The sequence below is a fragment of the Hevea brasiliensis genome, chromosome 5 (genome assembly GCF_030052815.1).
Source record: "Hevea brasiliensis isolate MT/VB/25A 57/8 chromosome 5, ASM3005281v1, whole genome shotgun sequence".
NCBI lineage: Eukaryota > Viridiplantae > Streptophyta > Magnoliopsida > Malpighiales > Euphorbiaceae > Hevea > Hevea brasiliensis.
In genome coordinates, this window is record NC_079497.1 from 67,693,840 (window position 1) to 67,718,046 (window position 24,207).

General features: G+C 31.9%; 1 pseudogene; it reads left to right on the forward strand.

The window, feature by feature from the left end:
- Nucleotides 1–21,269: 21,269 nt before the first annotated feature.
- LOC110661159 (probable carboxylesterase 15) lies at nt 21,270–22,293 on the forward strand (annotated as a pseudogene).
- The last annotated feature ends 1,914 nt before the right edge of the window (nt 22,294–24,207 follow it).

Below are 24,207 nucleotides of genomic sequence, written 5' to 3' on the forward strand. Positions count from 1 at the left end.
GTGACCTGCAGAATTGGACATGAGTCCAGCAGGTTTGGGCAGCCATAACTTGAATTGTAGAGATTCAATTGGTGTTTGGCCAATTGTACATGAAACTAGACACATAATGGCAAAACTTTGGTGAAGAAACCTTGCCCATAAGACCAAACCAAGTGGACCAAAAGCTTGCCCCAACCCGGGTGACCTGCAGTCTGTTTTTGCAGAATGACCAAATGAGCAGTGATTGTTCATTTGGCCATAACTCAGTGTAGAATGGTCTAATTGACCTGACATTTTACCAGAAACAATTTGAGATATAGACCAACAACTTTCATGAAGAAACCTAACCCAAATTATGACCAGAACCTATCCAACAAGGGAGTTACAGTCACTATTCACTGCACTATAGATATGGTCAGTCTAGAAAAATTCCAATCCGGCCAGTTGTGGTTTTTGGACCATAACTTGAGCTACAAAACTCCAAATGGAGTGATTCAAAAAAGGAAATTCAACTAGACAAAATAAGGAACAACTTTCATGTTGATCATTTTGCCAAATTCCCACTGTAAAAATAACTAATAGAACAGTAAATATAAGGTATCAAAACTGAAAATTCTACTCCATTAACTTTAAGCTTAGAAATGGTATTGGCAACCAATACCAACAAATTTTGAATGCAAAATGTGGTATGTTGAGAGTATTAAAACCAATGTACCTATTTTCTATGCAAAAGTCAATATTTTGGTTGACTAATGAAGTGAATAGTAACACTAAAGCTTGAAATTCAAAAATTATAAAACTCAAAAGTGTAAAATGCCCTAGTATACCTAACAAGATTGGTTTGGATAGCTTGGCATGCCAATAGGGTTCAGTTAGCAGTACTGCACATGGCATTATTCCATTCTGTGATTTCATGGCTTTTAGCCATTCTGACATTATGTTGATACTTGGCCTTGTGCCTAATGTTATTATAGCTTATTAGCTGTTCTGTTGCACACCAGGAGACACATATGTGACCGATGGTGTGACGGCCCGAGGTACTTGATACCCAGTGCCAGTTTACCCGTTTATCCAGTCCAGTCGTCCATTATAGGTTACTTGGGCAACCAAAAATGAAAGTGGACAAATTTAATGAAATAATGAATATAACAAGTACAAAATAAGTAAGACTACAAATACTCATCGAAAATTTATTTGCAATAAGAAATCAATATATTCACTGCATATTTATTTTATGTTATTTCCTTTTTATTTTATTATTGGCACCACTAAGCATTATTGCTTAGCACGTTGATTTTGCCACGCGTAGGTTCTGGAGAGATCGACCGAGAGCCCAGTAGACCACAGACTGGGTGAGACCTTCTGCAGCTCTGCATAGTGTCCGTGTCACCTCACCGACGTCAGTGCATTGGTAGGACACTAGGTTTTATTTTGATATTTTGTAATTAACTTTTATTTTCTCATATGTAATTGAAACTTATGTAATGTATTTTGGTATTAATGTAAATAGTGAAAATTGTGTTTATGAATGGAAAAATTGAGTATTTATTTATTGCTTATATATGAATACCATGAGAAATGAATGATTGAGAAATGGAAATGTTGTGGAAAATATTGAGATTTTGATAATTATTGGAGTTTGAGAATGATTGGAAATAATTATTGGAAGTGTTTTTAACAGGTTCCGAAGAACTATTTTCTCCATTTTTAGCCGGTACTCTGCCGGATTTTCTATAAAATTTGCGGAACCTCAAATAAATTTATGACTTCAATAAATGATTGAAATGAATTATATTTTACAAATTATACTCCATAACTATGAAAAAAAAATAAATTAGGAAGAATAAAAATGATTAAATTAAAATAGGGTATTCCGGTACACTGTGTGGCATATCTTGCTCGGCTACACTGTAGACGGGTAAGGGGTGTCACAGTGAAAGTCCTATGGAGACACCACAACATAGAAGAGGCAACATCGGAGAGCGAGGAGACAATAAGACAATAGTTCCCTCAGCTCTTCACATCAGGTAAATTTTGAGGACGAAATTTTTATTTTGAGGGGAAGGGTTGTAACATCCTCCCTGTACGTGTTCTGTACGTTCTATTGCTCCAGTAGCCAAATAATAGTCCAGGCAAGTCAGGATGTCTGGAACTACACTTCGGTGATAGTGAACAGACATATAATGATGAAATAAATAAAAAGAAAATACAAGAAAAATGAAAGAGAGAAAATGAAGCTAAGTTAAACGAGCCGGCACCGCAGCGATGGGTGATCGCACTGGGAACGCCGTTGCAGACCCCAGGACCGTGGGAAACCCTCGAAATTTAATTTTGAGACATAAAAAAAGGTTTATTAAAATGTAATTGACACTAAAAATATCAAAGAAAAATTAATAAATTAGTACAAAGAAAAATGAAAAATCGAAAAACAGACAAAAATCGGTGTTCCCGAAAAATCGGGAAAATAACCCGAAGTGGGGTATTTTGGTCATTTGACACCTAGAGTTGCCTTTTGACCTCAATTTCCATTAAAAATAAATGATATTACACTTAGAAAATGTCATGAAAAATTAAATTGTGAGACATTATAAGAATAGTGAAAGAAATGGGGGATAAAATCTAATTTATGAAACTTTGAATAATTAACATTAAAATCCAAGTTAGTGCTCCACTAACTCTTAATTTGGGACACCTAAATATGCCTTTGGGACAGCAGAACCATCATCTTCCATCTTAAGAAATAACCAGCCGAGAGAAATGAAGCTCACCATGGAAACCACCATGGACGCCCCACATGCAACCTCCATGGGTGCATGATCAAGCCACCATTTCTACTTAGTTCCTTCATTAAAGCTTGCCTGCTTACCCTGGGGAAGATATTGGCAACAAGAAAAACAAGATTTGGTGAAGTTTTGATAAGCTTCAAAAGTGGCAAGTGTTCAAATCTTCTCCCTAGCTTTAGTAAAAGTTGTGTTTAGGTTGAGATGAGTAGTTTGGTGAAGAGAAATGAAAGAAATAGTGAGATATGGACTTGTCCATTTTCGATAGCCATGAACCTTTGTTGAGCATGAGTTATTTTTACTTCTAATGAATGGAAATGAAGGTTGATTAATTCAAATGAAAGTTATAGCAAGTTTATATCCAAGTATGTGCATGCTAATGCTTGAATTTAGGGTTTGAAATGGGATTATGATGCTTTGGCAAACTGCCATGTTTGGCAGCCTATTAAATCATGAATTTGTGTGTGAATATGTAGTTTGTTAACGAAATATGCTAGTGTTAAATTGTGGGCAGTATGTGTAAGTGATATTGAAGTATGATTATGTTGAAGTGTATATGTAATATTGACATTGAGATATGTTGAATTTTGGTGAAAGTGAATGTTGAACTTAATGGTAAATTGTGTGCATTGAGCACTTGAATATTCTGCTCAAAATTGTTGCTGGAATTGTGTACCATATATATATATATATATATATATATATATATATATATATATATATATATATATATATATATGGAAGTGTCATTGATTGAATATTGAAGTAATGAGGAGGAGAAGGAATATCAAATTGGAAGTGTATGTGCTTTGTGCAGGTTGTGTATTGAAGGCAGTACCTAAATTAGGTCATAAGTGACAAAATATGAACCCAATTGGTATGAGGCTAATGGGGGGTGAAACTAGGCACCAAATAGGCCAACTTTCATGTAGAAATGTTGCCAAAATTTTGCTTAGATGGTGACCTTAAAAATGACCAAATTCGGAATGGCAACCTTGCAACTCAGATTTTTAATCATATGAACAGTAGTCCTTGGGATGACTATAACTCACTCAAAACAAGTCCAATTGACATGAAATTATTACCATGATTAGTTCAGACATAGATCTACAATTCTTATGAAGACACCAAAGCCTAGAAATGGCCAAAACCAAGTCAAATGGCTTGCACAAGTTCGGATACAAAAACTGCCGAACCAAAAGTGACCTAAAATTGACCAAATTTTGCACTAAAGGTGCAATCTGTCCAGCTTTAGTAAATTGACCATAACTTGGTCTATATAACTCAGAATGACCTAAAATTTTTGTCCCGCGTGTAATAAGACATAGAGCTACAATTTTTCTTCTTTGACCAAAAGCTAAAAACCAAGAGAAATAGGACTTTAAGCTAAACCAATCTAGCACACCAAATTTGAGAATTTGACATTTACATGCAATGATGCTTGAAGCACTTTGGCAATGAATGCCAACTTGTAAAATGGTAAATTGCACTACATTGGCAGCATATTGAATTACAATATGTGACATGATAATGCTAGAAACAACTTATCCATAGTACCTAAAAAGGTCAACATATGCATTGACTTATGAATTACATAATAGTTAGTAAACTCTAAAAATTGAAGAATTAAACATTTAATTTATAATGTGCCCTAATTTGTATAGTTGACTAGTTTGGATAGGTTGACATGCCAATAGGATTCTGACAGCTATTCTGTAAATGGCTTCATGCCATATTGTGTTTTTACGGCTTATTATGCCGTACTGTGACTTTAATAGCCTACGGCTATACATATTGTGTATTTATTCTTGGCTTATCGTCAGATTGACTATATGGCTTTTTAGCCATACTATTTGCACACCGGGAGACACTTTGTGACCAATTGTGTGATAGCCCGAGGTACTAGGTACCCAGTGCCAGTATATCCATTTATCTAGTTTGGTTAGTATATAGGCTACACGGACAGTAATTCAAGTACTATTAAATTCAAATAGCTAAATCCAGTCTACTGACATACAGCACTACCAAAAATTCGTAAACACTTTATTTACTTTATTTTAGTGTATATTTCTTTATATTTGGCACCACTAAGCAAAATTGCTTAGCGCGTTGCTTTTGTAACGCATAGGTATTGGAGACACAGCTGGGGAGCCCAGCAGACCTACGACCAGTTGAGACATCAGATCTGCACAGGAGTCCAGAGTCATCTGCACTGCATTGCATACATGGTAGGACTTAGGATATCTTGTATTTTGTACTTTTGTTGTATTTTTGAAATTCGGCCTTATATTTTGTAATATTATGAAAGCTCTAAAGTTTGTAATATCTTGTACATATTAAATAATATAGAGATTTTCTGGATATATTTAAATTATTATGGACTCTATTATGGAACTGTTTAATTACTGTAAAAGTCTATTGACTTTACTGAGAAATAGAGACTGTGAAATATTTGAGATTTTGATATTATCATATTAAACTGTTTTTAACAGGTTTGGAAGGACAGTTTGGTCGAAATATAGATGGCACCTTGCCAAATTTTATTACCAATCTTGAAACATTGATTTTATCAAAGTATGAAAATAGTATCAACATAATATGAATATTACATAAAAGACTTCTTAAAATCAAATTGAGCTCAGGAAAATATGATAATCACAGACTAGGTGTTCCGGCACGCCGTGTAGCACGCCTTGCTCGGCTATTCTGTAGACGACTGAGGGGTGTTACACTCTCACATTTTGCCAGTAGAGGAGATTGAAGTGAATCCAGACCTGACATATGATGAAGAGCCCATAAAGATCTTGGCATATGAGGTAAAACAGCTGAGGAACAAACAGATACCTCTAGTCAAAGTGTTGTGGAACCATCATTCAGGCTAGGAGGCTACATGGGAGCATGAGGAGGACATGAGGAGACAGCACCCACAGCTATTCAGAGACTGAGACCAGGTAAATTTCGAGGACGAAATTTATTTTTAAGGAGGGGAGAATTATAACACCCCGAACCTCCGAGTTATGAATAGTACCATTTTTGGTCCATGACTAGTACTATTCAAAGACACCTTGAGGACCAAAAATAAATATAAAATTAATTGAGATAGACACAATAAAAATTCAAGTGACCTAAAAATATAAAGACCCACCGGGTATATTGTAAAAGAGGGATTATGACCCAATAAGGGGCATTTTGATCAATTCACTTTAAGAGTTGATTTTTGACCAAAATGTCAATTTAAGTAAATGAAAATAATAAATTGAATTATGAATAAATTTTTGAGGAAAAATTCAAGTAAAAATTTGTATGGGGAAATTTAAGAAGTGAAAACTTAATTTTTCATTTTCATTAAGATTAAATTTAAAATTATGGACTTAACCCAATCAAATTGCTAAGCAAAGTTGAATCACCAAATCTGCAGAAAATCTGGAAATCTGCAGATTGACTATATGAACAGTTAATTTTACATCGCCATAACTCTCTCTAGAAAATTTCGATTTAGGTGATTCTTAAACCGATAGAAACTTAAAACATAGTAGAACATTTCATATGAAGAACTTAAGGCCAAATTATGGACTTAACCTAATCAAATTGCTAAGAAAAATTGAATCACTAAATCTGTAGAAAATTTGGAAATCTGCGGATTGACCATATGAACAGTAAACTTTGCATGGCCATAACTCTCTCTAGAAAACTTCAATTTAGGCGATTCTTGAACTAATGGAAACCTAAGACATAGTAGAACATTTCGTATGCAGAACATTAGACCAAATTATGGATTGATCAAATTGCTGAACGAAGTTGGATCGTTAAATCTGCCAGAACTAAAACTGCAGGGTGAACAGTAACATAAATAGTAACCGTGTTTTTGTTATAACTTGAGCTACACAGCTCCAAATTAGGCGATTCAAAAAGGAAAATAAAGTTAATACCCATATGAACAATTTTTATAAAGAACACCTCACCAAATTTGTAACACCCCCGTTTGCATAGCGTGGTAGATTTCACTGTTCCGGTGACCGATGTCGGTCTGGACAATTAAGGGGATTAGAACCACACTTAAGACAACTAGAGAAGCTATAAACACAAATAATTATTAATGTCCAATTAGTTAAGTATAAACAAGAAAAATAAAATATAAGAAGTTAAACAAGTCGAGAGTCACAGCGATGGGTGACCTTCTCGGGAACGACTACGAAGTCATTTTAAACTCAAATTTTGAACTGTAAAAAGTGACGCTGTGGTCCTTAAGACCGTTATAAACACAGTGGAAAAGAGAAAATCATGAAAAAGAACTGTTAAGCCAGTTAAATAATTAGGTCAGGGAGCCGAAAGAAATATTGAATTTATTGCAAACTGGGATGAACCGGCGAGGGGCAATTTGGTCATTTGATCCCGAGAGCTGACTCCTGACCTAACTGTCAAATAAAATCGGAGAAAAGAAAATTTCGGAATCGAGAATTAAATTAAAAAACTAATAAAAAAAAAGAAAGAAAATGAAAAAGGTGTAGGAAGATGACATCATGCATGACATCATGCATGATGCCATAAATCCTATAATTAATAAATTAAATTAAATGGATTTTTGGGGTCTTCCATAAGACAAAATAAATAAAAGAAAGGAAAAGAAAAGAAAAGAAAAAATTTCATTGTCTTCTTCTTCCCTTCCAAGACGTTTTCTCTCTCCCTTAGCTCTCTCTCTCAAACTCCATTAGAGCTCTTAAGTTAAGCTTCATAAACCTTTAATTCCACCATAAAAACCTTACTCTCCAACATTAAATCTTGTAGTTAGACCTAGATAAGGAGCTTGACAACAAAAAGAAAAAGAAAGGAAGGAGTTTTGAAGAGGGAGAAATTCAACAAAAAAAGGTTAGTAAGCAAACTTGATGATTTTAGTTTGATTTCTACATTTTTAACTTATTGAACTTGTAAATAAACTTTAAATAAAAGAAAAATTTGTTGAGGGACCATGAGTGAAATTCGGCCAGCATGTGTATGGGAGTATATTTGCATGGTTTGATAGATTTAAATACATATGTGAGCTTGTTTGAGATGAAGAAACATGTATGTATGCATGGAATCAATCAAATGCAACAATTTAGTGTGGTTAGGGTTTGGATACTTAGGGTTTAGAGATAAAAAATGTGAAGAAGTGCTAAATGATGTCTTTGACATAGTTTAAGGAAAGAAATGGTCATTTGTGACCTAATTAAGTGTGTTAGAAGTGTTTGAATCAAAGCCAAATTCGGATTGGGTATGCACCATGACCAAAAGTCAACTTTGAGGGACAAAAAATGGAATTTTACAAGTCCAATTGGTATGGGACCAATTGGGAATGAAAATAGGCACTAAATGACACAATTTTCATTTAGGAAGCATGCCCAAAAAGAGACTAAAACCTAGTGAACAAATTGACCAAAGTTGAGAAATTACAGTCTGCCTCTGCACAAACTGACCAAATGAACAATATTTGTTCATTTGGTCATAACTCGAGCTAGGCAGGTCAAAATGACCTAAAATTTTACCAATAGTTAGATGAGATATAGACCTAAAACTTTCATTGAGGAACACCAACCCAAATTATGCCATTAACCCAATCAAAATACTGAGCAAAGTTGGTGACCTGAATCTGCAGAACTGCAGATTTGCCATTTGAACAGTACAGTTTCAATGGCTATAACTCTCTCTAGAAAACTCCGATTTAGGCGATTCTTGAACCGATGGAAACCTAAGACATAGTAGAACATTTCATATGAAGAAAATTAGACCATATTATGGACTTAACTTAATCAAATTACTGAATGAAATTGGATCAACAAATCTGCAGAACCAAATTCTGCAGCATGAACAGTAAACGTAATTTGCTTATAACTTGAGCTACAAAACTCCAATTGGGGTGATTCAAAAAGAAGAATAAACTTGAGACAATAGGGAACATTTTCTATGAAGAAATTTTTGCCAAATTTCAATAGTAAACTGATCAATGAAACAGTACAATTAAGGACACCAAAACTGAAAATTTGGCAATTTTGCCTAAAAGACCTAAGTTTTGAGAAAATGACCAAAACCAACAAGTTTGCTGACCAAAATGTGGTATGTGGGTAAATTTGGAGTTCCCATACCTATTAAGCCTTAGAAAGTCAACAATTTGATGAATAGTGAGTGAATAGTAACTCGAAACACAAAATTTCAAGAAAGTCAAATTTAGCATGTTAGAGCTAGGTAAAAATGAAGTTAAATTTATTTTTGGATTTATGCTAAGTTATGGTACTGAAACACTGTAAAATTGTGTGTTTAGTTGAAAAGAATACCGGAAAAGAACCCGAGGAACCGAGTCAAGGCTAAGAGGCGACTCGCTTGAGATTTGTGCACAACATCACTATGCTTTAAAATTCATTGATAAAGTGAATAAAATATGCATTTTACTTTTGCTTTGAATTGTTGAAAGTTTATTGTGACCTTATTTATGATGTTTTCATTTAAATTGTGAAAGTTATTGTGTATATTTGAAATGACAATGTTTAGCAAATTGTTAAGATAAGTTTTGAAACTACAGTGTCATGACCATATATTTGGACACCTCACTAGCACGACTAGTGGGGGTAATTTGTAACACCCTCATTGCAATAATTCCGCACATTCTACTGTTCCAATGACCGGTGTCGGTCCGGACAGCTAGAACGTCTGGAAAAATAATTAGATTAGAGTGAGGAGTCATAAATAACTCAAATATTAATAAGAAAAATTTAGGAAAAATTTTAGAAATAAAATACAACCAAGTTAAATGAGCCGGTGCCCTAGCGATGGGTAACCTAGTGGGAAGTTGCGGTTCTCGCAACTAGGAGCCCTAAAGCCGGGAGAAAATTCATAAAATAATTTTCGAAGACTCCAGAGAAGAGTCATTGAGGTTTCTATGACATTAGAATTCCAAGAAAAGGTTTAGAAAAAATTTTTAATCGGTACAGACAATTTTAGTCTGTTAAGCCAAACGTAGGGCATTTTGGTCATTTCGTCTTCGGAGATTATTTTTGACCAACTTGTCCAATTAAATAAATAATTATTATGACATAAAATAGGAATAAATATTGATGAAAATTAAATTAAAAATGAGTAAAAGAAAGAAGAAAGAAAGATAAACCGACAACTCGGTAAGAGCAAAATTTGGTCAATTAAATTTGAGGTTCCAATATTGACCAAAAATGATGATTATTAATTTAATGAAGCTAAATTAATTTAATTAACTGAAATTATGAAAATTAAAAATAATTATTGTAAATTCAAATTATAATGATTATAAACTTCAAAATAATTTCAAATTTACCATTCTACTTATTTACCATATTGCCATTAAATATTTAATTATTATATAGGTTAATTATTGAACAAAAAATCTGCATTTTTTCCCTTCTTCTTCCCGTCCATTTGCTTTCTTCCCTTCTTCTCTAAAATTTTCCATTAAAACCTAAAATCCAAAGCTTAAAACCCTAAGTCACAACCAAATTTTTGCTTGGAAAAATTATAGCCCACCCTAAACTAAAGCCTAATTAGTAGAAAGCACTCAAGAAAACCAAAAAAAAAATTGAGTTTGGGGCAAGAGGAATTTCAGCCAAGGTGGACCAAGAAGGAGCTTCAAGTTTTGATTAATTAGAAGGTTGAATTGAAGTTGAGTGAAGCTAAGGAATAAGGTTAGTGCTAGAAATTCTCTTGGAATTTAAAATTTATGCAAGTTGATTTAGGGTTTGCTCAAATATGGAATTTGTATTGTGACTTGAATTTGATGATGTTGAGGTTGATTATTGACTATTAGAAGTGTTATAAATGTGAATTGAAGTTTGGAAGTTGGGTGAAATTGAAAATTGAGAGTGCTTCTCTTATGCAGGAAATTTGGACCTATGAGTCCAGGGTATTGTTTGACCTATAACTGAGGTTGTGTGACTCCAATTGGTATGAGGCCAATTGGAGGTGAAACTAGACACATAATGGCACAACTTTAGTGAAGAAACCATGCCCAGAAAATCAAACCAACTTGACCAAAAGTTTGCCCTAATCCGTATGACCTGCAATCTGCCTAGGCAAAATGACCAAATAAACAGTATTTGGTCATTTGGCCATAACTCAATGTAGCAAGGTCCAATTGACCTGAAAGTTTACTAGCAACAAGCTGAGATATAGACCAACAACTTTCATGAAGAAACCTGACCCAAATTATGACCATAACCTAGTCAAATTGCCAACCAAACTTGAGTTACCAAATCTGGCAGAAACAATTTTACCCAGAATTTTGGGTTCTGCCCAATCCGGCCAGTCATGGTTTTTAGGCTATAACTTGAGATACAAAACTCCAAATGGAGTGATTCAGAAAAGGAAATTTAACTAGACGAAATAAGGAACAACTTTCATGTTGAACATTTTTCCAAATTCCCACTGCAAAAGTGACAAATGGAACAGTAAAGACAAAGCATGAAAACTGAAAATTCTGCCCAATTAACATTAAGCTTAGAAATGGTATTGGCAACCAATACCAACAAATTTTGAATGCAAAATGTGGTATCTTGGAGAACTTAGGTTCAATAAATTTATTATGTATTAAAAATTCAATAATTTGAGTGAATAGTAATGTGAATAGTAGTACAAAGACACAAAGTATAATAACTAAATTGGTGGAGGAAATTAAGGTATGAAATTTGGAATCCATAAAACATTCATGGATTACTTGGAATATAAATAGTAATTCACCTAAATGACTTAATGAACATTTAAGTTATGTGAGTATATAGTTAAGAATTGTATTCCCATTACTAGTAGGTCTAATAAAACATGAGTGATACCACTTGAATATGAAATGAATTAACCTAGATGGGTTGTTGAGTATAAATGGGATGAGGTTTACATTAGGATCTTTGTTTCCATTACAAATAAGATAATAACACCTTGTATGAGTTATGAATCCATATAAATATTGTAATGAATAAATGAATCACATGAAAATATGAATGGAACATTAGTTTTCTTTATAAGGGAAAGGAAGAACGTTTTGAGTACAACGGTATATGAACACCATTGTTATGAATTGTGATCAATATGAATGATGTAAGGAATGTATTAATATTATGATGAATGTATAAATTATGAAATTTATCATGAAATAATGAAGTCATAAAACACAATATATTAATATTTAATGATATTATGTGCCCTTGTATTGCCTAGACATGTGTGTCAAATTGGATAGTTTGGCATGCCAATAGGGTATTGTTTTAGCAGTACTGCGAAAGGCTTTATGCCTGTATTCATGGCTTTATACCCATATTCATGGCTTTATGCCCACATTCATGGCTTTATGCCTGTATTCATGGCTTTTATGCCTGATTATGTGTTATCATTGCTTTTTAGCCATACTGACTGCATACGTGGTTAACGTTCCGCGTCCCATGGTATGACGGCCCGAGGCACCACAGTGTCCAGTGCCAATGACCCATTATCCAGTTTAGTCAGCCTGTCATAGGTTACTTGGGCAGTGAAATTTATTGAGATGAGTTAAGAATATTAGCAATTAAAAATATTAGAAATTAAATAAAATAAATGAGTAAGATGACCTAAAATAAATTAGGATATTTATTTATTAGAAAGAATCGAAATGAACTGGACAGATATTAAAATTTACCTATTATGAGATAATCTGAGACAACCTAGCAAGTATAGAGAAAATGCTAAAAGATTAGCAAAGAAAATTATAACATAAATAAATATTGCAAATGTGACCTATATAATAATATAAGCATAAATTTATTATTTTCAGATCATTTTTCTTTGTACATTATTACTGTACATTGGCGAAATAAACACTTTCAAAGAAGACTAAATTAGGATAAAATATATTAAATTTTAGAAACCGCATGTAAAGTATAAATAAATCTTAATTATTTGAATTATGTTTTATTTCTATCTTTATTTGTATATTATTTCCTTGTTATACTATTGCACCACTAAGCAGCATTGCTTAGCACGATGGAATTATTTCCTTCGCACAGGTACTGAAACTAGAACCCGATGGACGTTTGACTAGGAATTTTGGGAGTTTTGATCAGCAGAGTGTCAAAGTTTGTCACCTCCTCAGCAATGCATGTAGATAGGGCCCATATAGATCATATTTTGTATTTTGTATAAAATGCTAGATATTGTATTATAATGTAGATTATGAACAGGTAATTAATAGGAATGCGATATAAATTAATTAATTAGCTTTTCATATGTAATTAATTTATATATTATGTAAATTATGAAATTTTGTAATTATTTTGTAAATTATGTAAATTAAGGAAATTTGAAAATTTTGCTTATGTAATTTGAGAATGTTTACATATGAATTGAGTATGAATGGAAATGTATGGAAATGATTATGAAATTGAAATGTATGGATGAGATTTGAAATATGAGAAAATTATGAGAATAATTGATGAGATAATTATGATTAGCATGGATAAGATTTTATTTTAGAAATATTGTTGGATTTCAAACAGGTGAATATTGAAATACGCCAAACGATAATAAAATAGGGGAAACTCCGCTGGTTTCTCCGTCAAAAAATAATTGATATTAAATTAAATGGATTCAAAATTATTTAAAAAAATAAAGTAAGATAAGTTAGGGTGCTCCGGCATCGATTGTAGCATGCCTTGCTCGGCTACACTGTAGTCGGGTGAGGGGTGTTACATTTATGACCAAAAGTTTATTGTAACACCCTAGGCAAATCCCACATAGACAAAACACGGGAGAGATGCTGGGTTTATAAGTTGGTGGTTCGTAACCCCTATTGACGCGTTTTAAAACCGTGAGGGCTTCGGCCCAGAGCGGACAATATCACTAGTGGGCCGAGCCGTTACATAATTAGTTTCGAATTTTGATTCCTTCTCTGGAGAAGTGTTGAGGTGTGCTAGTAGAAGAGGATGTGAATGGATATCCATATATTTGAGCTAGCTAGCCTTGTGATGTGATTTCTCTTTAGCCTCTGGCTATTGAGATTTTATTTGTTTCGAATGGCATGATCTAACTATGAGTTTTATGAAATGTGATTTGATACTTCAAAATGAAATTGTTTGGGATTAAAATCTCATAGTGCATGATTTGTACTTAATTCTCATGTTCGGCCAAATTTTTGAATAAATGTGATTTAAGTTTTGCATAAAGATTATTTTAGTATGTTATGCACCACTGAGTCCTAGTACTCAGCGATGGCTTCTATTGCTGTCGCAGATACAGAGACTAGAGGAGCAGCAGACTGAGCTACTGAGGTGTGAGGAGCTATCATCTTAAAGTCATCGGGTATAATTTATACCCTAATTATAAATATTTCTTTTGATGTATGTATTGCATATAAATGTATGGACATGTAAATGGGTCTTGAGCAGCTTGTACAAAAATTTGTATAAAGTTTGTAATAAAGTTTAGTTTGTATTTCTTTTGATGTAAATTTTGTAAGAATGTATATAAATTGTTTTGTTTCTAATGAAATATGAATGGAACTATTTTATTTAATTTGAATGAAATAGATTGCTAGTATTTTGATGATCATTGGATAGTGGATTTGAATTTGAAAGTTGATAAATGTGTTGAGAAATTGATTGAGATTGAGTATGAAATTGAAGCAGTTGTTGAGAAAAATTTTTAGAAGTAGTTTTTACAGGTATTTGAAGAACTGTTTTCTCAAAATACAGAGGGAACTCTATCAAATTTTTTATAAAATTTGCATAAAAATAAAATGGACCAAAAATATTAACTAGTTTTAATTTTAACTAAATATTTTAAATACTTATTAGAAAATGCTCACCACTTATCAAAAATAAGAAAATTGTTTTAAAATCCCTTGTAGGGTACTTAATGAGTTATCGGTAGGTGAAGTTCGGTAGTTCATTAGGTATTCTACGGGATCATGTTATGCCTTACAGAGGGGTAAGGTGTGACAAAATTATGATAAAAACTTGGTAAAAATTGGGTTCAAAGATTGGGGCACTAAGCTATTCAAGACCAAAACTCTCTAAAATTTGCAAAGCTAATTTGGGATGCATTAGACATTCATGTATTGAGTTCTTGGCCGCAATTGAGATGCGTATTGAGACATTCTATTTTTGTATTTTCAGTAGAGAAAAAGGTTGGGATGAACAAGGAATAGTGAGTAAAGAGAAAGGAGAGCATTGAAGGTTTGTGCACAACTAACCTTTTCTTCATTTTTAAACTTGTAAATTGTTTGGAATGTGTTTATTTGAATGAGTTTGCTTTGAACAAGTTTACTTTGATTAAAATATAGTTTTTCTCTTCCATTTAAGAAATTTGGGTGTTGCCACCTTTATACAGATATTATGATGAATTTAAATGTGTTTATTGGTTTATAAATGTGGTTGTTGAGTGGGAAAATTTTGAAAACTGTTTTGAAACCACAGTTAGTATGACAGTCCCTTTCGGAACTCCCCCTATAGTAACGGCTACTTGGGGTTGATAATGGATATTGATTATGTCTCCCATTAATAAAGGTTAGTGGGTTAAGACTACATGAGTACTCATTAGCTAGCTAGCCCTTCCCTCATTAGTAATGGTTAATGAGCTTGAGATTACTTTGTCGTGGTATACAATACGGCACTGATTGTGAAATTTTATGTCATGGCCTAAACTATGTGTTGATGTTGGCAACATTAATGCTTGTGAATTGTGATTTATGAAGTGTGATTTCTCATTTGAAATGTTATTCCAGTAAATGGCTCTTATGAACTTAGAACTATTGTGATGTTTTCATGCTTAAGAAGGATGTGGTTTATTATGCCTTGACAAGTTTTACTTTATTTTAAGTTTTAAAGTTATTAGTTGTGCACCACTGAGTGATATACTCAGCTGTAGCTTATTTATGCTGTCGCAGGAAAGGGAAAGGAGAAGGTTGTTAAGTGAGAGACTTGAAAGCAGCATTTTGGTTTTGATTATGGGTATAAATCGTTGGTATACCCCTATAATTTCCTTTTGATTTTTTTTATACCTATATGTATGGATGTACGGATGTACGAAATATTGAGCAGTTTGTATTTAAAAGCATTGCATTACTATCACATTTTGAGTTTATAACTATTTTGTATTTTACTTTGAGACTTATAAAAATATAACTTTTGCAATATTTAGTCTATCATTATTTCCAATGAATGTTTACATAGAATTTTAACTATTCTCATGTAGTTTTTTGCAAAAGAATTGATAAGATAAAAAGATATGATTTATTTTAAAATCCTTTATAGCATAACTAATGGGTTATTGATAGGTGGAGTTCGGTAATTCATTAGGTATGCTATGGGAACATGTCATGCCTTACCAGGGATAAGGTGTGACATGTTTTAGAGAAAGGTCCCTTAGGCAAATCCCACATCGGCAAAGCACAGAGTTGGTCTTGAAAAGTAATGATATATAAAATGGGGAAACTAATCACTAGAGGCGCCTTTTGGTGGAATGGCCTGGAGAGTTGGAAGAACTCCAGGGTTAAGCGTGCTCACTTGAGAGAAATCCTAGGATGGGTGACCTCCTGGAAAGTTCTCCATTCCACCTATGGGACAAAACCGTGAGGCTTATGGCCAAAGCGGACAATTCCTCTAGTGGTTGGAGCTGGATCGTTAAAATTGGTATCAGAGCCGCTCGTGTGTCCTCTTGGGCGATAGTAGGGCAAACCTCAGCGAGGACGCTGAGTCCCGAAATGGAGGGAGAAAGGTCCCTTAGGCAAATCTCACATCGGCAAAGCACGGAGATGGTCTTGGGTTCAAAAGTAATGATATATAAAATGGGAGAACTAATCACTAGAGGCGCCTTTTGGTGGAATGGCTTGGAAAGTTGAAAGAACTCCAGGGTTAAGCGTGCTCGCTTGAGAGAAATCCTAAGATGGGTGACCTCCTGGGAAGTTCTCCATTCCATCTATGGGATAAAACCATGAGGCTTATGGCCAAAGCGGACAATTCCTCTAGTGTTTGGAGCCCGATCATTAAACATAATGTATTCCATGTTTCAATGCTGAGGAGATATCGATCAGACCCTTCACATGTCATATCAATGGAAGAAATTGAAATACAACTATATTTGACATATGAAGAGGAACCAATAAGGATTATGGCTCGTGAAGTGAAAGAACTGTGAAACAAATGGATTCCACTGGTGAAAGTGCTTTGGAGACACCATAATACTGAAGAGGTAACTTGGGAAAGCGAAGTGACGATGAGGCAACAGTTTCCTCAACTATTTGCACCAGGTAAATTTCAAGGATGAATTTTTTGTTAAAGGGGAAGAACTGTAACGCCCTCACTTTAGACAGTCTGTATATTCTATTGTTCCAGTGACTAATGTTTGTCCGAATAGCCAGAATGTCTGAAACTATGCTTAAACTAGAGTGAGAAGTCATAAATAAACTAAATAAAGGTTAAGTAAAATCAAGGGGAAATCAAAGAAATGAAATATAAATAGGTTAAACGAGCACAAGTCCTCGCAATGGGTGACCTCACTAGGAAGTGACTACAGATCTGGTAGCAGCTCCAGATACTTGTAGGACCTTGTGCATAAATAAGTCAAGAAAATGCAAAGAAATAAGTTCAAATAAGCAAATGAAAAGCTAAGGAAAATTTTAAAAGAATGACTTATCGGGTATTAAAGAAAAAGGTGAAACGAAAACCCGATAAGAGTAAAATTTGGTCAATAAAATTTGGAAGTCCCACATTGATCAAGAATGAAATTTATTAAGCCATAAAGATAAATTCATTTAATTAATTGAGATTATAAATATTAAATATAATTATTAACAAAGTCAAAATAAATGATTACAAAGATTAAAGGAATTACAAGTTTGCCATTCTAATATATTTACAACTTTGCCATTAATTACTAAATAATTATAAATATCAAAAAAGTAAATAAAGAAGCAGAAAATTAGTCTTCATCTAGCCGATTCTCTGTCTCTCTCTCTCTCTCTTTCATCTCTCTCAAACCTTTCTTCCACCATTGAAGCAAAAAAATCAAGCTTCATACACCTTAACTTTCTTAATAAACCTTAGTGAAAATTGCTAGGAAATTTATCTAGAACCTTTAATTGAGAAAGACAAACAAGAAAGGAAAGAAAATTGGAAGGTTTTAGGGCAGCCAAGATTCAGCCAAGGAAGTTGGAGTAAGGGGAAACAAGCTTGATTGATTGGAAAGTGTGGAGTGAGCTTGGTTGAAGATTAAAACAAGGTTAGTGCTAATTAATTTAAAATTCCAGTACTTGGGGTTTAGGGTTTTTGAAATTGGAGGTTGGAATTCATATGCTTGAAATGATATATTTATGTCTAAATTAAGTTATTTGGAATGCAACTAGTCATATGAGTGAATAAAATTACCAAACTATTAATGGAATGGGGGAATATGCAATGAAACATATTTTGGACAACTAGTGTCCAGTAGGTTTAAATGGCTATAACTTGAGTTTCATAACTCTAATTGTTATGAAATCAGTGCCAAATTAAAGATGAAATCCATACCTACAACTTTGATGATTTGACCCGAACCAAATTTCTTGGGAAACTTAACCAAATTGCTAGGGCAAGTTGAAATTTCTGCATCTGGAATTGCCTAAGATTCCAGTAGAATGCACTGTGATATCTGTGTGTGTCGGCGTGCGTCTGGTGTGGTGTAATGGATATGGGTAGGACAGGCAAATCGGTTTGAGTTAGTCTCACTTGAGGCCTAGTCCTTTTGTGAAAGTCAGGGTGAGTATGGCTTTGAGTTAATCTCACTGTCGCATTTGGGTTATTAAGCAAAAGTACGGCTCAAATTAATCTCGCTGGCAGGCATTGGATTAAAAAGTCGTCCTATATGTATATATACTGTTGTGATATATGGGTGTGTGAGTGCTCCAAATTATTCTTTGTGCTAGTGTTATTTGAATTTGGCTAAATATGATGATCTGTATTGCATTTCATCCTTAGGAATGCATTAGTTTTAGATAGTTATAGAAATTATATTTAAAATCAATATCTTACTCTATGAGTCGAACGCTCACTTCTATTCACCATATTTTTTCAAGCTACAGAATGAGTTCTTTTTTAAAATAACCTACTTCCTTTCTTGCAGGCTTATTAGCAATTATTTATCTGTATTATTATTTCCCAAAATTGTAAGCTAGAACTCCACATATATTAGCAGTAGTAATAATCTTGTCGGGTACTATGTAAATATAAGTTTTGGTATTTTAATAAATGCAAAATTTTTATAATATTTAAAATATTTGCAAATGATGGTATCAAGGTTGAACTGGGCTCTCCTAACTTTAGTTTTTAATGGTTATCGGGTTTGATTAATCCGAATAGAAATGTAATATTTTATTTTATTTTATTCACATGTTGGGCCTCAGTTCTTGGCCTTGGTTATGGATTTGGGAACAGTAAGGCTTACTACGAGTCTCAGGGGTTTTATGTTGGCCTAGATCCTAGTGCCGATTCGGCTCGTGGAATCAAGTCGTGACATTTTGCCAATTAGAGAAAAAGAAACACACAAAAATATAGGGAAAAAAATCATATTATATATCAAAGTTAATTAGGCTTGGGTCCTATGACAAAAATAAAGTGTTTAAATATAAAAACTTATTTGTTATTAATATTTTTTTAAATAGCTACAAATTTATAATAAATAAAATATTTGACATTGAATAGGATTAGAATTTCACATCTAATTGTATAAATGCAAATTTTTATTTAATTAAATAATTAATATTTAATAATAATTTTACAGTTATGTTAATTAAAAAGTTAATTTTTTAATTATAATTTTTTAATATAATATTATAAGTTTGTAAATATTTAGAACAATTAAAAAAAATAAATTAGTGAAAGTAAAATTTAGTGTTCAAGGTTATTTATTAATTTTATTATAATAATTTAATTAATTTTTGATAAATTAACCATACTTATAAAATTAAGAATATATAATTATAAAAGAACTTCTAGCGTAAATAGAAATACTACCAAAATAATATTCAAATTTTAATTTCTTTAATTATAGTAATATTAGAAATTAAAATTATTTATAAATTTAGCGATGAATTAGTCGTCGCTAAAAATTTTTAATTATAAATTTGTATAAAATAGCTTCTCATTTCTAGAAATATTAGCTATATATAGATTATTGCTAAAAAATATTAATGACAAATTTGTATAAAATAAATTCCGATTACTAAATATATATATTAAATTTTTAACAAATAAGATGATAATTATAAATTAATAGCGTTGTTATTCTTATTTATGCTATCTGGAAAAATTTAAACATAAATATTTTTATATATATCTCAAACTTTTATGAATAATTTAAATGTTAAAATCAAAATTTTATAAATAAGTGATATTATTTTTTTTAAAAAATAAATTACATACTTGAATATATATATATATATATATATATATATATATATATATATATATATATATATATATATATATTTGATGCAATTTTATTTTCTTATTAAATTTATTGAAAATTATAAAAAACATTTTATGTAATTTAAAAATTCATCAATTTACTGCTTTTAGAAGTATACATTGATTTTGTAAGAAATGCTCTTCATAATTAAGAGTGGAGTCAAAAAATTTTTCATGATATATATATATATATATATATATATATATATAACTTTTTGAAAAACTGATCCATGCACACGTGAGTCATGAAAAATGTGTCAGAAATCGATTGCAAGAAATCGTGGAAGAAAGGACATTGTAATCAAATCATAATAACGGCTGGTAGATTGGCATTACATTCGGAAAAAGATGTGTAAATAAAAAGAAAAAAAAAATCTGTTCAAATACACATGTAATATATCACTTTATACCATGATCAGTGATATCACCAACCTTTCAAATTGCCAAACTATGAACGTGACTTCAAGTTACTCAGCCATTGGGCTATCTTCCCTATTCCAATTCACAATTCATTAGGCACTAGGACAATTGCTACTTCATGTTCTTTTTCTTTTATCCATGGATTAAAGATATGGTAAAATGAATGAAAGATTAAAAAATAAAAAATAATAATAATAACTTTGCCGATGAAAATTTTGTCATCACATGGAAATAAGCATAGCATCATCAAGCGTTGAACTATAGTCCATGAAGGTCACATTGACACTAAATTTAATGAATTGAAAAACTAGAAAACTTTCAATAATCTTAATTTAATTTAAAAAGTTCTCTTTTTAAATAAAATATTCATATTTTTTATTATTTTAAAATTTAAATAAATAGAATTAAAATTTAAAGTGTTCACTCTCACAAATTTTAATTCTCTACCTAAAAGAAAAAAAATAATAATTGAGTAATTCAACAAGCTACACACGTTTTTCTGGTAGTGTTTTGTAATCAAGAAAGGTGCTAAATCTGCATCTTATTAAAAATAATAATAAAATATGTCTTGGCAGCCACTAACAACCATTCCACTATAAAATATGAGGCTACTTTGCAAGCCTAGGATACCATGGCCAACCCAAAGCAACTCGTCGAGGAAGTTTCCGGTTGGCTTCGAGTATTCAATGATGGGACCGTGGATTGAACCTGGACTGGACCACCTGAGGCTCAATTCATGATGAAACCGGTTCCTCCACATGAACAATTCATAGATGCAGTGGCAGTTCACGACGTTACCATTGATCCAACCACTGGCTTAGCGGTTCGGATTTACATTCCAGAGAAAGACAACACTATCGAAAACTAGAGCAAAGATATGCTACATGTGATCTTTCATTTCCACAGCAGTGGTTACTGTATTACCCAACCTGATTGGTTGATGTACTACCACTTTTATATCATCTTGTATGCTAAGCTCATGTCGTTTGCGTCTCCGTCTACCTCTGACGTGCCCCTGAGCACCTACTCCCAGCCTCATTCGATGATGCTTATGCTATTTTCCTGTGGCTTTGCGCCCTAGCTGGTGGTGAGTCACATGAGTCATGGCTCGAAAGTTATGCTAATTTTGGAAGAGTTTTTGCTATCGGTGATAGTATAGGTGGGAATTTAGTGCATAAAGTTGCGACTCAAGCTGGAGCTAATGATGTGGAGCCATTGAAGCTAGTTGGTCGCATAGCTATTCATCCTGGTTTCTTACGAGCCGAGCCGAGCCGAGTAAGTCATTCTTGGAATTACCTGAAAACCCTTTACTAACACGTGAAATGTTAAAAAAGTTCATGTTGTTAGCATTGCCTTTTGGCAGCACCATGGACCATCCAATAATTTGTCCAATGGGTACACAAGCGCCGTCGCTAGCGACACTTTCGCAGCTGCCGATGTTAGTAGTGGTGGCGGAGATGGATTTGCTTATCAATACTGAATTGGAGTATTGTGAAGTGATGAAAGAGGCTGAGAAGGAAGTGGAGGTTTTGATTAACGAAAGAATGAGTCACAACTTCTATTTGAATAAAGCAGCCATTGAACTAGATGAAGTGACAGCTACTCAAGCTGAGAAGTTAATATTAGAGATCACAAGCTTTATCAATAAGCATTGATCAGGGATTTCAGAAAAAAGATGAATAAGATATGATTTATAAGAATCCGATCTAAATAAGTTTTTTTAGTAATAAATTATTTATTATTGTGTGATATATAAGAAAATATAAAAGCTATTAGCTATCTAGGCAGTGTACAATATCGGTTCAACAAATGCCAAATTTTAAGAGAGGATATTTTTAAGTTATATGACATTAGATGTTGAAGAAAATAATTTTTTTTAAGAAGTTTTGAATTTATAAAATATTCGGTGTAGATATATTAAAGTGGAGTGTGTTCATTATTAACTAAACGAGGCAACCAAAAATTGTGGTGGTAGATATGACAACAAGCATTATTCATATCATGTCACCTTTGTCCCTTCCAAATTCTTGCATCGCATCCGGTGGAGAACAGGATTATTAAGTCAGGTCCAGGTTTGCATTCGAGAAAAGTGCTTTTATGAGTACCCTATTCGCATTCCTAGTTTTTTTGATATTGATAATAATAACAAAATCTTAGTAATCACATTCATATACAACTACTCTTTTAAGAATAATATTTGTGAAATACAAAGACTAAAAAAATTTAAAGACTTATAAAAATTTATCTGTTATTAATTCTTTTTTAAATAGCTATAAATTTATAATAAATAAAATATTTGGCATGGAGTAGGATTAGAATTTCATATCGAATGGTATAAATGTAAATTTTTAATTAATTAAATAGTTAATTTTTAATAATAATTTTTTAATTATGTTAATTAAATAGTTAATTTTTTAATTATAATTTTTTAATTTAATATTATAAAGTTGTAAATATTTAGAATAATTAAAATAATAAATTAATGGAAGTGAAATTTGGTGTTTAAGGTTGTTTCTTAATTTTATTATAATAAATTAATTGATTTTTAATAAATTAATAATACTTATAGAATTAAGAATATAGAATTATAAAAGAATTTTTGGTATAAATAGAATTACTACTAAAATAATATTAAAAATTTTAATTTCTATTAATTATAGTAATATTAGAAATTGAAATTATTTATAAATTTAGCGACGGGTTAGTTGTCCCTAAAATTTATTAGTAAATTTGTATTAAATAATTTCTCATTGTTAAAAATATTAGCGACATATATATTACCACTAAAAATTATTAATGATGAATTTATAGAGAATAAATTCTTGTTACTGAAAATATATATATTGAATTTTTAATAATTAAGATTATAATTATAAATTAATAGCATTTTTATTCTTATTTGCGCTATCTGGTAAAATTTGAATGTAAAATATTTTTATATATATCTCAAATTTTTATGTATAATTTAAAATATTAAAATTAAAATTTTATAAATAAATTATATAATTTTTGCAGAAAAATAAATTACATACTTGAATATTATATATATATATATATATATATATATATATATATATATATATATATATATATAAATTGACTCAATTTTATTTTCTTATTAATTTTATTGAAAATTTATTGAAAATTATTAAAAATATTTTGTATATTTTAAAAATTCATCAATTTACTTCTTTGAGAAGTATATAGTTCTCTCATTATATTGCCCCTCAAGAAAAATTTTTTAACCCCACGCTTAATTATGAATAGCATTTCTTACAAAATCACTCTCTCTCTTTCTCTTTATATATATATATATATAACTTTTTGGAAAACTGATTCATGAAACATGTGAGTCATGAAAAATGTGTAAGAAATCGATTGCAAGAAATTGTGGAAGAAAGGAAATTGTAATCAAACCATAATAATGACCGGTAATTTGGCATTATATTTAGAAAAAGATGCGCAAAAAAAAAATCTGTTTAAATACACATGGAGTATATCATTTTATACCATGATCAGTGATATCACCAACCTTTCAAATTGCCAAACTATGAATGTGAGTTCAAGTT